We start from the raw sequence: 14,739 nt of genomic DNA, 5'->3' as shown, positions 1-14,739 counted from the left end.
CAGTGAGGGTGCAGCTTGGGTGAGACTGACTACTGCTTTGGGACCACAGGAGTAGGACCTGATGGAGGTCAAATCTTAGAGCTACTTAGCACTTTGAGAAGTACCTCCATACAGAGTGAAATGAGTCAGAAGGAGAAAAACAGATATCATGTATTAACACATATATGCAGAATCTGATAATGGTACAGATGAACCTATTTACAGGGCAGGAATAGAGACGCAAACATAGAGAATGGACTTGTGGAGACAGTGGGGGAAGGAAAGAGTGGAATAAATTGAGAGAGTTGCACTGAAATATGTGGGAGGCTGCTATAACACAGGGAGCTCAACCTGGGGCTCTGTGATGATCTAGAGGGATGGGATGAGAGGGTGGGAGGGAGGCTCAACAGAAAGGAGATATATGTATACTTATGGCTGATTTACGCTGTTGTATGGCAGAAATAAACACAGCATTGTAAATCAATTATCTTCCAATTAAAAATAGAAATGTGCCTCACTCATTCACCTTATGTGACTCTTTGAGGCCCTTGGATAAGGTCAGATTGGAGTTGACCTTTACTTTGTAAGTAGGGAGACCAAGCATGTGTAACTTACCCAAAATGCCCTTGGGTCGATGGGAGCCCCCTTGTCAGAACACAAGTCCTCAGACACTCGGGTCATTCCTGATCGCTCCACTAATCCCAAAGTGATACTAAACGGAGAATGAGGCTGTCAGGCTGTGGAGACAAGGGCAATAATGATTCAGCATCACTTCAGTGTTGTTTGTGCTTTGGTTGGAGCTGGGATTGTCTTCAAAGATGCAAATGAAAGAAAACCCCAGACTCCCTTGAGTTGAGACACTTCCTGTGCAGCTCAGAAAGCATATGCAAAACCCATCCATTTCACCCCCAACAAAGAGGCAGGGAGATACTGAGGCTGGAAGAGGGGAATTAAGATATTCCAACAGATCCTCCAAACCACAGTCCAGCAGTAAGAAATTTTCCTCCCATCAGCGTTGTTGATGCAGTCCACTTAGCATAATACGGCAAGCAGGAGGAAGAAGAGCCCAGAGAGTTCGTTATCATGAGCAGTCTCAGAAAGTTTGGGAACAGGCTCTGAATTGATTAAAATTTCATTTGAATAATGTGCACATGGTTATTTATTTTATTCTCTCTCTTTTTTTTTAACAATAACCAGCGAGCTTTCCTCCTGTGGGTTGCCTGATGGCAGTCGGCTGGCTGATCATCACCTAGAGGAAGAAGTGAGAAAGTTATTTTTAATTCCTCATTATTGGAGGAAACACACACATTTGGGACATAATGGGGCTGACTCTCTGCTGTTCAGCTGAGAAATGGCCTGGAGTGGACCATGCATCATTTCCCAACTATTTTGATATGGCTCGCTGATGTAAACACTTCCAGGCATCTAAAACCTAGACTATTTAATCTCCCTAAATTATGTCCTCTCAATCTGTCATGGAGCAATTTTTTAATAAAATCTTGAATTTTACCAGGCAGTAAAACTAAGACAGATGACATTCTGACGGGTGTATTAGCCCTCGGTGGATGCAGTAAGACTCAGCTGGAGGGGAGGGCATCCTGTCACACAAAATGTCTAGATAGGATTGATGTCAGCCTGGGATCTGAGAAAGGACGGATATTTCTGAACTGTGAAAAATATTTTGTATTTATAGGTTAGCTAACGGGGGCTGGATATTTTTTTTAACAGATCCATTTACCAGGCAGATGGAAGGAAGCTTCGTGTGCATATTTTCTTTATTCTTCCCTCTGGCTCTACTGAGATATAATTCTCAGATAACATTATGTAAGTTTAAGGTGTACAGTAGGATAATTGATATGTGTATACATTGCGATTCATGCGGTCGCGAAGAGGTGGACATGACTAAGCGACTGATCTGATCTGATCTGATACATTGTGAAATGATCACCACAGTCAACTTAACACATCCCTCTGGGTCACATAATTGCCATTTTGTTATTGTTATGGCTGCTGCTGCTACTGCTGCTAAGTCACTTCAGTCGTGTCTGACTCTGTGTGACCCCATAGACGGCAGCCCACCAGGCTCCCCCGTCCCTAAGATTCTCCAGGCAAGAACACTGGAGCAGGTTGCCATTTCCTTCTCCAATGCATCAAAGTGAAAAGTGAAAGTGAAGTCGCTCAGTCGTGTCTGACCCTCAGCGACCCCATGGACTGCAGCCTTCCAGGCTCCTCCATCCATGGGATTTTCCTGGCAATTTTCCTGGCAAGTGGGGTGCCATTGCCTTCTCCGTATTGTTATGGCAAGAACGTTTAAAACTTACTCTTGGAGCAACTTTCAAGTATATGATACAATCTTGCTAATGCTAACTGCCTGCTGAATGTTAGATTTCCATGATTTTAATTGGAAATTTGTACTCTTTGACTAACATCACCTCATCCCCACCACCATCTCAGCCCCTGGGAGTCCTGAATCTACCCTGTTTCTTTGCGTTCAGCTTTTTTCGATTTCACATATAAGTCAGAGAATGCAGTGTTTGTCTTTATCTTATTTCACTTAGCGTAATACCCTCCAGATGCATTCACATTGTTGCAAATGATGAGTTCTTTCTTTTTTTATGGTTGAATAATATTCCATTTTATATACATACCACATTTCCATTATCCCTCCATCTATTAGTGGACACTTAGGTTGTTTTCTGGAGAAGGCAATGGCAACCCACTCCAGTACTCGTCTGGAGAATCCCATGGACGCAGGAGCCTGGTAGGGTGCAGTCCATGGGGTCGCTAAGAGTTGGACACGACTGAGCGACTTCACTTTCACTTCTCACTTTAATGCATTGGAGAAGGAAATGGCAACCCACTCCAGTATTCTTGCCTGGAGAATCCCAGGGATGGCGGAGCCTGGTGGGTTGCCGTCTATGGGGTCGCACAGAGTCGGACACAACTGAAGCGACTGAGCAGCAGCAGCAGGTTGTTTCCATGTCTTGGTTATTATTAATAGTACTGCAGTGAATTTTCAGGTGCAGACATCTCTACAAGATAGTGATTTTATTTCCTCTGGGTAAATACCCAGAAGTGGGATTGCTGGATCCTATGGTCATTCTATTTTTAATTTTTGAGGAGCTTCCGTGCTGTTTTTCTAGCAGTGGCTGCACTAGTTTGCATCCCCAGCAACAGTGCCTTAGGGCTCCCTTTTCTCCACATCCTCACTAGCATTCATCTGTTGTCTTTTTGATGATAACCATTTAACAGAGGTGAGGTGGTGTGTCATTTTGGTTTTGATTTGCATTTCCCCGACTCGTTGGAAAAGACTCTGATGCTGGGAGGGATTGGGGGCAGGAGGAGAAGGGGACGACAGAAGATGAGATGGCTGGATGGCATCACTGACTCGATGGACGTTGAGTCTGAGTGAACTCCAGGAGTTGGTGATGGACAGGGAGGTCTGGCGCGCTGCGATTCACGGGGTCGCAAAGAGTTGGACACGACTGAGCGACTGAACTGAACTGATGGTCAGTGATTTTGAGCCCCTTTTCATGTGCTTTTTGGCCATTCATATGTTGTCTTTGGAAAAATGTCTATTCATTTTTTAATCAGATTTTCAGATTTTGGGGCTATATTGAGTTCTATGATTTCCTTATGTTTTTTGGATGTTAACACTTTATCAGACACATGATTTGCAAATATTTTCTTCCATTCCTTAAGTTTTCATTTTGTTGATCATTTCTTTTCTAGGCAAAGTCTTTTTAGTTTGATGTATCCTATTTACTTACTTCTGCTTTTGTTGCTTTTAGTGTCAGACTTGAAAAAAATCAAAGAGGTTTCTCCCTGTGTGGGCTTTTAGGAATCTTACACTTTCAGACCTTATAGTTGAGTCCTTAATCTATTCTGAGTTAATTTTCATGAATAATATAAAAGAGGGGTCCACTTTCATTCTTTTGCATGTGAATAACCAGTTTTCCCCAACACTACTGAAGGCAATATTCTTTGCCTATTGAATATTAAGTTAAATATTAGTTGATCTTATATGTGTGGGTTTATTTCTGGGCTCTCAGTTCTGTTCCATTGGCCTATATGTCTGCTTTTATGCCAGTGCCATATTATTTTCATTATTATAGCTTTGTAATATAGTTTGAAATCAGGAAGCATGGTGTCTTGGCTATGTTCTCTCTCAATATTGCTTTGGATGGGGGATTTTATGGTGGTTCTGTACATATTGTAGAATTGTTTTTTATTTTATTTTTGTGAAAAATGCCATTGGAATCTTGGTAGGGAATGCATTGAGTCTATAAATGATTTTGGGTAGTATAGACATTTAAACAATATTAACTCCTCTAAAACTTGAATATAGATATCTTCCCATTTATTTGTGTTCATGTGTATATTTTCTATATGAACTTCTGACAATTGATAGTATAGGCTGATTGCACCTAATACATGAGCTAGAAAGAAGTCAGGTAGATTCCTGCACCCATTCAGTTCCACACGTGGTAGTTTTGTCTTTATCTGGCAGTCTTGCTTCATTGAAACTATGCACTCCATACATCCAGGTCAGAGTTCTGAAATGTGAATCAATGCATCCAAGGTGGCTGTCCATGTTCACGTGTTCCATGAGGGCACAGAGCAGCACTCACACTCAACACAGGCAGGTGATAACATTTGGAAACCGCTCTGAGAAAGACAGGACTATTGTGCTAGGGTCAGTTTCATGCTAGACAATTTCATGCTTAATGTGCATAAGCAGTGTTTTACCTTTTGCATTTTTAGGGTCTCAGGAAAGGTTATATCCAACCTTTGTCTATCTTCATCTACCTCAAAGATTTTGGAATTTCACACTTAGAAGCTCAGCTACTTTGTGACTCTTCTGATGCTGCTTTTGAACAGTAACAGAATATTCAACCAGAATGTTTTAAACAAAATGGTTATTATTTAATACACCAAAAAACTTAAAGCTGGGCAGTTTCAGGTTTTGTCCATCTTCACTTGTTTATATTCAAAGACAGGAAGATGGCAAGTTTCATTTTCTTTTTTTTTCTTTAAGTAAGGAAAAGCTTTATTGAAGCCCCTATCAAAGCCCTTTTAGGCCCTGTCTGTGAAGTGGGGTCATAGCATGTCTGGCCTCATGATTGTTATGATGACCAAAGGTCTTGACATAAAGCCAGGGCATAGCTGGAGCTTAGTAATGGCAGTCTGCAAGCTGGCTACATTTCTCTTAAAATACAATTGTTGCTTAGGATGCTATTAGCCTATAAATTAAAGAATCTCCAATGTAAAACTCATGAAGATTAGCAGGGCCATGTTATAAGTTCATTAACAAAACGTTTGGTAAGCAAATCCACATTAATAGCACCAACAAGTGTAACGAGTAGGAATATTGCAATATCAAATCATGTGAAGAAAGATGAAAACAGACCCTCGTTTTTACTGATCCAAAGGGATAATGAGAATTTATTACCATTATTCATTGTTTTCCAATGTTGATCAGCCTTATTTGAATTATCTTAGCTACTGTATTTGACAACAAAATCACATTTCTTTTCAAAATTTCATAATTCAGACTTTAACATAATCTGAAATTCCCCTCAGTTAGCACTGAAGAGTTTTAGCTGAACTGAATCCTTAATGAAATTTTCTTTGGAAGAGATGTGAGAACCCATTAAGGAGAGAATCCTGCTTTCAGTCCGCTTAACCTAACTGGTTTCAGTTAGTTCCTTCAGAAAAACATCCTCTCCTCTTTCATGTGAAATCTTAGGCTTGAGATCAGTAAAAGGGTAACAACGAAGTTGTCCATCCTAGAGTCATAAACTGTGCTCCAGCCATCCTGATACAGAGATGAGCCTGTGTTTTGTCTTGGGGAGCAGCTTAAGCTTGGCTGCAAGTTTCATACTTAAGACACAGCCTCAAATCCATAGAATGGTGCCCAGGAGGCTTCTGAGGACAGGAGAGGTTCTCTGCTCTCAGAGGGGGTGTATTCAGAGCATTCCTGCCTGAGACAGGAGAGTGGGCAGTGAGGTAAACCCATGTATCCTTCATATACACCTGGGTCCTGCTGGGATGAGGTCTTGCCCCTCCCTTGGTCCTCTGGGCAGATCATGGCTGCTCTAAGCCATGGTGACCCCTTTGTCCTGTGTCCGGAGCAGAATTGGGCATGTGATGCACTCCTGGCCTTATAGATAGAAAGGGGCTCAGAGGTAGGGGGAAAACTCCCAGATAAACCAGTCTTTCCAGGAGAAAGGCTTTCCTGGGGTGAGGGAAAGGGTCACTTTACCCACGTTTCATGTCTAGGAAGCTAATGCCTGAGGGTTTGATGTTTGGAGTCACCCATTTCCAGCTGCTCTGGAAACACTAATAGAAATGCAGAGACCCAGCCTGACATATCTGATACGTTCTAGCTTCTAGGAACTGAAGAACCCTGGAGTCACCCCCTTGCAGAAAGATGCTCCAGAGAAGAATAAAAAAAAATCTGTTATATGAGTGCTGTAGGTTGGGACTTTGATAACTGCAATGATAAAAAATTTAACTGCTACAAACAGACTTCTAGTTAGATTCTGGTTCTTGCAAAGGCTCTGGGCTTAAGGCCAGGTCTCTCTAGGTTAAAAACGGGTATTGGCAAATGTTAGAGTTGTTAATGATTTCTGCCTTCAAAATGATTTTTTTCCTTTGCTTTAATAGAAAGGATTGAAAGAGAATTGAAGAGGGAATACAATTTCTCACTATGTGATTCTCAGTTCTAAAGTTCTGTCTTGACGGGGTGGTCACTTAAAATCACACTGGGCACCACCCAGGGGAGTCCCAGCACTTTACAAAATCCTGCTTAATATAAAGTGAGTAGAATCAATGTATTTTTACAGTACTAAGGAATATGAAATATTTAGGTCAGAACAGAAGGCTTCAGAGGGTATGACCTCTTGCATTATTACTCACCACGACTTTCATAAATTGAGGTTTCATTAATTATGAAATGCACACAAGTGTGTGGATTCTGTCATTTTCTTTATTTTTTGATTCTGTATTTTTATAGAATATATTTGACTTAAAATCATTATGAAATAATGGCTCTATTTCCCTGTGCTGTACAATGACTCCTTACTGCTTATCTGTTTTCTATATAATAATTTGTACCTCTTCATCCCATACCTCAAACCCCATACTTCATACCCCATGTTGCCCTCCCCTTCCCTCTCTCCACTAGAACCACTAGGTTGCTCTTGATATCTGTGAAAATGTTTCTTTTTTGTTATATGCATCCTTTGGTCTTCTTTTTACAGATTTAACTAATTTTCAGCATTTTATGTCACAGTGTTGACTTTTGCCTTATTTACTGTAGTATAATCATATAATACAACATACGACAGTATCAATGTTATTTACTTAAAATTATCTTGAAACACCTTATTTAACTTAAATACAGATAATTAAGAAATGGCATCTACCCTACAGATGGAAAATCACTGTCAGTCATTGTAAGAAGAGGATGATTATAAATGAGATACATCACAGGCAGCATACAAATCATAAATGCAGGAGAGACTGTGGAGAAAGGGAATCCTCCTACCGTGTTGATAGGAATGTAAATTGGTGCAAACGCTATGGAAAATAGTATAGAGGTTCCTTAAAAAGCTAAAAATAGAGCTACCATATGATCCAACAATCCCACTCCTAGGCATATGTCTGGAGAAAACTCTAGTTTAAAAAGATATACACACCCCAATGTTCATAACAGCACTACTTACAATAGCTAAGACATGGAAACAACCTAAATGTCCATCAACAGTTAAACAGATAGAGGATGTCAGATATACATGTACATACAGAATATATATAAATATTGTTGTGTTGTGTTAGTTGCTCCGTCATATCCGACTCTTTGTGGCCCCATGGACTGTAACCCACCAGTATCCTCTGTCCATGGGCTTCTCCAGGAAACAATACTGGAGTGGGTTGCCATTTGAAATATTACATAGCCATGAAAAAAGTAATAATGCCATTTGCAGCAACTTGGATGGATCTAGAGATTATCATGCAAATTGGAGTGTCAGATAAAGACAAATATCACATAATATCACTTATATGTAGAATCTAAAAATGTGATACAAACTAACTTACTTACAAAACAAACAGACTCACTGACATAGGAAACAGACTTGTGGGTACCAAAGGGGGAAGAGGGTTGGAAGGAATAAATTAAGAGTTTGGGATTAGCAGATACAAACTACTGTATATAAAATAGATAAACAACAGGGTCCTACTGTATACTACAGGGAACTAAATTCAATATCCCATAATAAAATATAATGGAAAAGAATCTGAAATTTGGAAACTGGTTGTCACCTAGACAGCATATTAAAAAGCAGAGACATTACTTTGCCAACAAAGGTCCGTCTAGTCAAAGCTATGGTTTTTCCAGTAGTCATGCGTGGATGTGAGAGTTGGACCATAAAGAAAGCTGAGCACTGAAGAATTGAAGCTTTTGAACTGTGGTGTTGGAGAAGACTATTGAGAGTCCCTTGGACTGCAAGAAGATCAAAGCAGTCAGTCCTAAAGGAAATCAGTCCTGAATATTCATTAGAAGGGCTGATGCTGAAGCTGAAGCTCCAATACTTTGGCCGCATGATGCGAAGAACTGACTCACTGGAAAAGACTCTGATGCTGGGAAAGATTGAAGGCAGGAGGAGAAGGGGATGGCAGAGGATGAGATGGTTGGATGGCATCACCGACTCAATGGACATGAGTTTGAGTAAACTCCGGGAATTGGTGATGGACAGGGAGGCCTGGCGTGCTGCAGTCCATGGGGTCGCAGAAAGTCGGACACGACTGAGCAACTGAATTGAACTGAACTGTCACACTTGAATTTTCCTCTTTATTTCAGGAGTCAGTTTTCACTGCCAATGAGCAGCTGTGTTAAGGCAATGGAAGTCCCATGTTTTGATGATTTGGGGCTAGAATCAAGTCCCCTAATGGTGTGGGTTTTGATTCTAGAATAGGCTGTGGTAGAAGGTGGTTGTCCCCACTCATCCCAAGCAGAAGGGGAGCAACTCTACTCCTGCACTCTTCTGGGTTGAATTGAAGGAAAGGCGGAGCCATATAAGAGAGGAGAGTGAACACATATCTCAGGCAGGGTTTCTGAGTTTGTTTGGACAGTTTGACAGTTTTACTTTTAGTGACTGCTGCCACAAATACCTGTATTTATGTTCAGATTAAACCGACAGCACAGAGAGTGCCAGAGCCAGCAATTTCTGTGCTGTAAGTGGAGGATGGCTCCTGGTGAACTTCAGATTCTTAAAGGTTTTTACTGTAGTGGATTCACGGCACAAAGAATTGGGGACGAAACATATTAGAGAAGAAAAACACATCCTAAATGAGAACAGCTGAGGATAGGAGGCTCCTGCCATTTATTGGATTCATTATAGAACTCTACGCGAGCCTGTAATATTTGTTCTGCTGCTGTGGTGTAACCGGTGAAATGAAAAGTTATGTCAGGGGAGTGCTCAGAGGGGTTGTTCTTATTTCTTTCGTCTTCTTAAAGGGCTGGGAGCATTTTACCAAGGCAGGGCTAGAAATTCACATCACACTCACTTAATATGGGAAACAACAGCCAGGTTATGAGCCAGAGATATTTTGGCCCCAGAACAATAACGCTATTGATTCGGTCAAATATATTTAACTCTCACAGCAAGACATCCGGTCTATGTGAAGTTATTGTGGCTGCAAACAGCCAAGTGGGGCAGGTGCGACCACTGAGTTGGGGGGCAAGGGGGGGGGGGCAAGGGGAGGCGGTAAACCAGATGTCCTGAATGCCTGAATTTCTGTCTTTTGATGATTCCTGACATGTGTGTGAATACTGATGGACTGACCTAGATAAAAATCCCACAGATACTGGAGGATAGTCCCAAAGTCCCCAAAGGAGAATTTCATGAGTGCTTTAAGGGTGGAACTCCAGCTACCAAATCCATATGGGTGCCTGGGGGCTATTTTTGAGACCGCGTGTGTGTGTGTGTGTGACTGTGTGTGTGCACTCACGCGCGCACATACTTTAGTCACTCAGTCATGTCTGAATCTTTGTAACGCCATGGATGTAGCCTACCAGGCCAGGCAAGAATACTGGAGTGGGTTGCCATTTCCCTCTCCAGGGGATCTTCCTGACCCAGGGCTTGAACTTGGGTCTCTGGCATTGCAAGCAGACTCTTTACCAACTGAGCCACCAACAGGTAACGTTTCTGTCCACATCCACAACAGCAGATACAGGAGACATTTGGGGTGGAGCCATCTCATATATGTATGACCACATTCAAATGTGATGGGCCCAAACTTCCTATGGGTTGAAATTAAATCAGAATTTTGCCCAAGAGGGAGACAAAAAACAAGAGACACGTAATTGGCTTAAGTAACACATTCCGTTGTTTGAAAGTCACAAGGAATGGAAGTTGGAACTTGTAAAGGAGAGAACAGAGGTAAGAGTTCACTAAGAGCCCCATTCACACACCCAAGAGATCTTCCTTCTTCCCCATCATTCCGAGCAATCTCACTGACCCTGTTCCATACATCAGACCCTGTTCCTTCCCTCTAATGGGCCTTTAGATTGGAGTTTGATTGGAGTTTGAGTTTGTCAGTTAAGAAAGTTTGTTGTAAAGACTGCTGCTAAGAAAAGCAGAGACTAGTAGATAAAGAGGTGAAATAAAGTATATTTCCCTGGGAAACATAAGATGCTCTCATGTTCCTAGAGTGTCCAAAATAAAGATAAAACTTTCTAGGTTTTCCTTTCGTGTTCCTGTCCTCATCTTAGGCTAGCATTTTCTTTGTGCAGGCATTTAACAAATTATTGCCTGTAGAGGCTACAGGATGGACGGTTCTGTAAAACTTTAAAACCAGAGAACTTCGGATGACTCCTTATACAGAGATAACCATGGGTATATTAATGCTGTTGTTAATATCAAGCATTTGGACCCATGGGATGTTGTTACAAGGACACATGCTTCTTCCTAGGGGACCCATAGGGGCAATTTCAGGATTTCCTTCTCCACTTTTCTCCTGTCTGCACATCCCATTTATCTCTGTTGATGATTGGGAACAAAAAGCCCTTCTCCCTGGACACGTTGTTTATCGGCTGAAAAAGTAAGAAGTGTTGGAAGGTGGGCCCTTCTGAACAGCTACCAGAGATGACAGGTCAGTGTTTCCTGAACTTCTCTCCACCAAGGGTGACTTTATTTTCCCGTACACCATACTGATGATTTAAAAGGGGACAACCATCATCAAGACACTAACCTTCTTTATGGAGTACTTACCATGTTCCAGGAAGTCTTTCAAGAACTGTATATATATAGCTCATTTTAACTTCACAGCAGCCCTGAAAAGCAGGTGCTGTTATTGTCAATGATGTTTTGATAAGGAGTAAGAGACGGTAAATGACTTACCACATTATGGGGATTATGGGCAGCCAAGGCAGGACTCAAGAGTCTTGTCTCTCTTTCTGGACATGCAAATATATCCATTTCCTTCTATATTATAGGAAATACAAAGGGCCACTGAGCTTCAGAGAGTGGACACTGTGGCCAGACTGCTGGGTCGTTGCCTGTCTTTGCATTTTACTGCCCTTGTGAACTTGGGCAAGCTTCTTAATTCTTTGCTCTTTAGTTTATTTATCTGTAAATGAAGAAACAATGAGGTAAAGTATTAGGACAGTAGGGGTACCTACTAAGTAACATGTAAGTGTTTATTATTATTGTAATTGTTATTGTCATCATCATCATCATTATATTTATTATTTGGTTTTTCTATATTTCTATCCCCAAGTTATTCAAATGTCACCTTCTCAGGGAAGCATTTCCAAGCTACCTAGTTTAAAATGCAATCCCCATCAACAAAAATCCTTATCTCCCTTCTGACTTTATTTGGCTGTATTTGTATTTCTCTGTCATGCAATATACTTTATTAGCTTTTCTGCCTTTCTCTTCTCAAATGTAAGCTTCATGAAGGCAGGATCATTGGTCTGTTTTTCTCCTTGCTAATCTGTGAGCCTAGAACAGCACACCATGAAGGTGCTTGATAAACCCTTGGTGGATAGATTTGACTCAACACTGGGAGCCCAGTCTGTGTTGCTCACTGCCAGCCTCAGAAGTGGGCCCCTCCTGGGGCTTCTTCCAAACAGCACTTCTTCAGCAACATGGCCTTTGGGGGAGTCACTTGGACCTCAAGAAATCCCTGCTCCCTCTTGGCGGAAGATCCTGGGTACCTTCTGGCACCATCTCGCTACATCCCACAACTTGCAAATTGCCCGTTTTACAGCCAACTATTAATCCTGCTGTCTCTTTGTGGAGCAGTTAGAGGAAAATGCCTTCAACAGCAAGATTTCCCAAACCTTTGAGCTACAGGATCAGAGTTAAGTCAATGACAACCTCACGACATTCTGTCTGGATGGCATTATGATTTTCTAGGACGCAAGGTGGTGAGAGGATAACAGGCAGGAAGGCCAGGGGTCTCCAAATGGAGGAAATAGGCTGCAAGTGTCAGACATTTTTTCTCTCTCTAAGTGGCAGGAAGAAACAAACTAGTGATATATTTTTTCCTTGTCTATACACATTTAAAAAGAGGTTTCTCTTAAAATACTGTGTTGCCATAATGACACCTGGTTCCACCTGAAGTTAACTATTCTCAAACCTTGAGTTAACCAATGCATTTCTCTTACAGAGATGTTTGTCTTAAGCTATGTTAATGTACTGTGCATTTACCCCAGACTCTGTCTTCAAGTCGGTTCAGCCTAATGGCTCAGAACCGATTTGACAAACAATATGTTATACTCAGACATTGTTCCCCTAATCTATGTAAACAAAACTATTTCTATGGTAACCTGCCTCTATACAAAATTCAAGTCAACTGTTTTATGGCCCGGGATAACTCATCTGATGCTAAGAGTATCCCAAAATACATCTTATGGATGAAGGGCCTGGTGCCATTCTCTGAGTTTTAAGACATTCCTTTCTTTCATTAACAGACTGCTAGCAGGGACGGGGGAGCCTGGTGGGCTGTTATCTATGGGGTCGCACAGAGTCAGACACGACTGAAGAGCAGCAGCAGTAACTATATAACATCCAGCTAAAAACTAGCAGGTGGGTATACTTTCTGCCCCCTTCTGATGTCTATGTCAGAAGCTTTCTATATCTCCTTCATACTTTAATAAAACTTTATTACACAAAAGCTCTGAGCGATCAAGCCTTGTCTCTGGCCCCAGATTGAATTCTTCTCCTCGGGAGACCAAGAATTGACATCTTTTGTTGGTTCAGCAACAACCTTTCAGTGGTGTTGTTAAGAACCAAACTAAAGAGTGTGTGCTTAAAAGGAGGCTTCAAAAACACAAAAAGGCTTGGCCTTCGTGGGTTAAAAAGGATAGGAAGGGATATTGAATATAACCTGAGCCGGGCTTCCCTGATAGCTTAGTTGGTAAAGAATCTGCCTGCAGTGCAGGAGACCCTGGTTCGATTCCTAGATCAGGAAGATTCCTGGAGAAGGGACAGGCTAACCATTCTGGTATTCTGGCCTGGAGAATTCCATGGACTATATAGTTCATGGGGTTGCAAAGAGTCGGACATGACTAACTGACTTTCACTCACTCACTCACTCATGCCGAGCTGGGGAGTACATGCCCTTTGGGTGAAAGAGTCAACCTGACCTTTCTGAGGACGTTGAGGAGTGAGAAGGGTGAGGGCTGCCCTCAGCTCTCATTTCACAGAGGCCCCTGGCATGTGGGCTTTCAGATGAGAGCTTAAAGCCCCTGAACAAACCTCCTCAAAGGCTGGGGTGGGGGGTGTGAGGTTCTTAAGGGGAAAACCAGACAACAGAGCGTGAGCACCATTCACATGCCAAGCACAGTGGTATCAGTTTTCTCCTGCTGAGATCTTAGATTGTTAGCGGTTAATCAGTTGTTCTTTGCCTTTGGGACCTAGTGGTATCTTGTTGTTGATCCTCTCTCTGCATTTTTCATTTCCAGACTGTGCTTCAGTCCTCTCATTTGTAAAATAGCTAAAGCAATACCTATTTTAGGACTTCCCTGAGGGTCCAGGGGTTAAGAATCCACCTGCCAATGCAAAGTGAAAGTGAAAGTTACTCAATCCTGTCTGACTCTTTGCAACCCCATGGACTGTAGGCTGCCAGGCTCCTCTGTCCATGGAATTCTCCAGGCAAGAATACTGGAGTGGGTAGTCATTCCCTTCTCCAGTGGATCTTCCCAACCCAAGGATTGAACCCAGGTCTCCCACATGGCAGGCAGATTCTTTACCATCTGAGCCACCAGAGAAGCCTGCCAGTGCAGGAGACATGGTGTCAGTCCTTGGACTGAGAAGATTAAACATGCCAAGGGACAACTAAGCCTGTGTGCCACAACTACTGAGCCTGTGCTCTACAGCCAGTTCTCTGCAACAGAGAAGCCACTGCAATGAGAAACCTGAGCACCGCGACTAGAGAGTAGCCCCTGCTCACTGCAACTAGAGAAAACTCACTTGCAGTAATGAAGACCCAGTGCAGCCTAAATAAATAAATATCTAAATAAATAAACATTTAAAAATACCTACTTCACAGGTGGTTGTGAAGATTAAACATATCAATATTTAAAGTGCTTAGAATAAAGTCAGGGATCTAGTGTGTGGTTAATGGGTCTATGCTATTACTGTTATTATTATTCTTTTTCTTGTCCGCCATCATTGAGTTTTCTTGGTCTGGTTTCTCTGCTGCCCCTTGGTGTTGAGTTTCCCTGAAACAAGTCAAGACCGTGTC

At 41.9% G+C, this 14,739-nt stretch overlaps 1 long non-coding RNA gene across 1 annotated transcript; it reads right to left on the bottom strand.

The window, feature by feature from the left end:
• Positions 1-584: 584 nt before the first annotated feature.
• LOC133228740 (uncharacterized) lies at positions 585-14,739 on the bottom strand. Its single transcript, XR_009730351.1, has 3 exons — positions 14,538-14,739; positions 11,388-11,616; positions 585-1,228 (listed from the first exon to the last, which is right to left on the bottom strand). It is a non-coding gene; the product is annotated as an uncharacterized LOC133228740 (long non-coding RNA).

The sequence above is a fragment of the Bos javanicus genome, chromosome 17 (assembly GCF_032452875.1).
Source record: "Bos javanicus breed banteng chromosome 17, ARS-OSU_banteng_1.0, whole genome shotgun sequence".
Classification (NCBI taxonomy): domain Eukaryota; kingdom Metazoa; phylum Chordata; class Mammalia; order Artiodactyla; family Bovidae; genus Bos; species Bos javanicus.
This window is presented reverse-complemented; position numbering and strand designations above follow the sequence as displayed.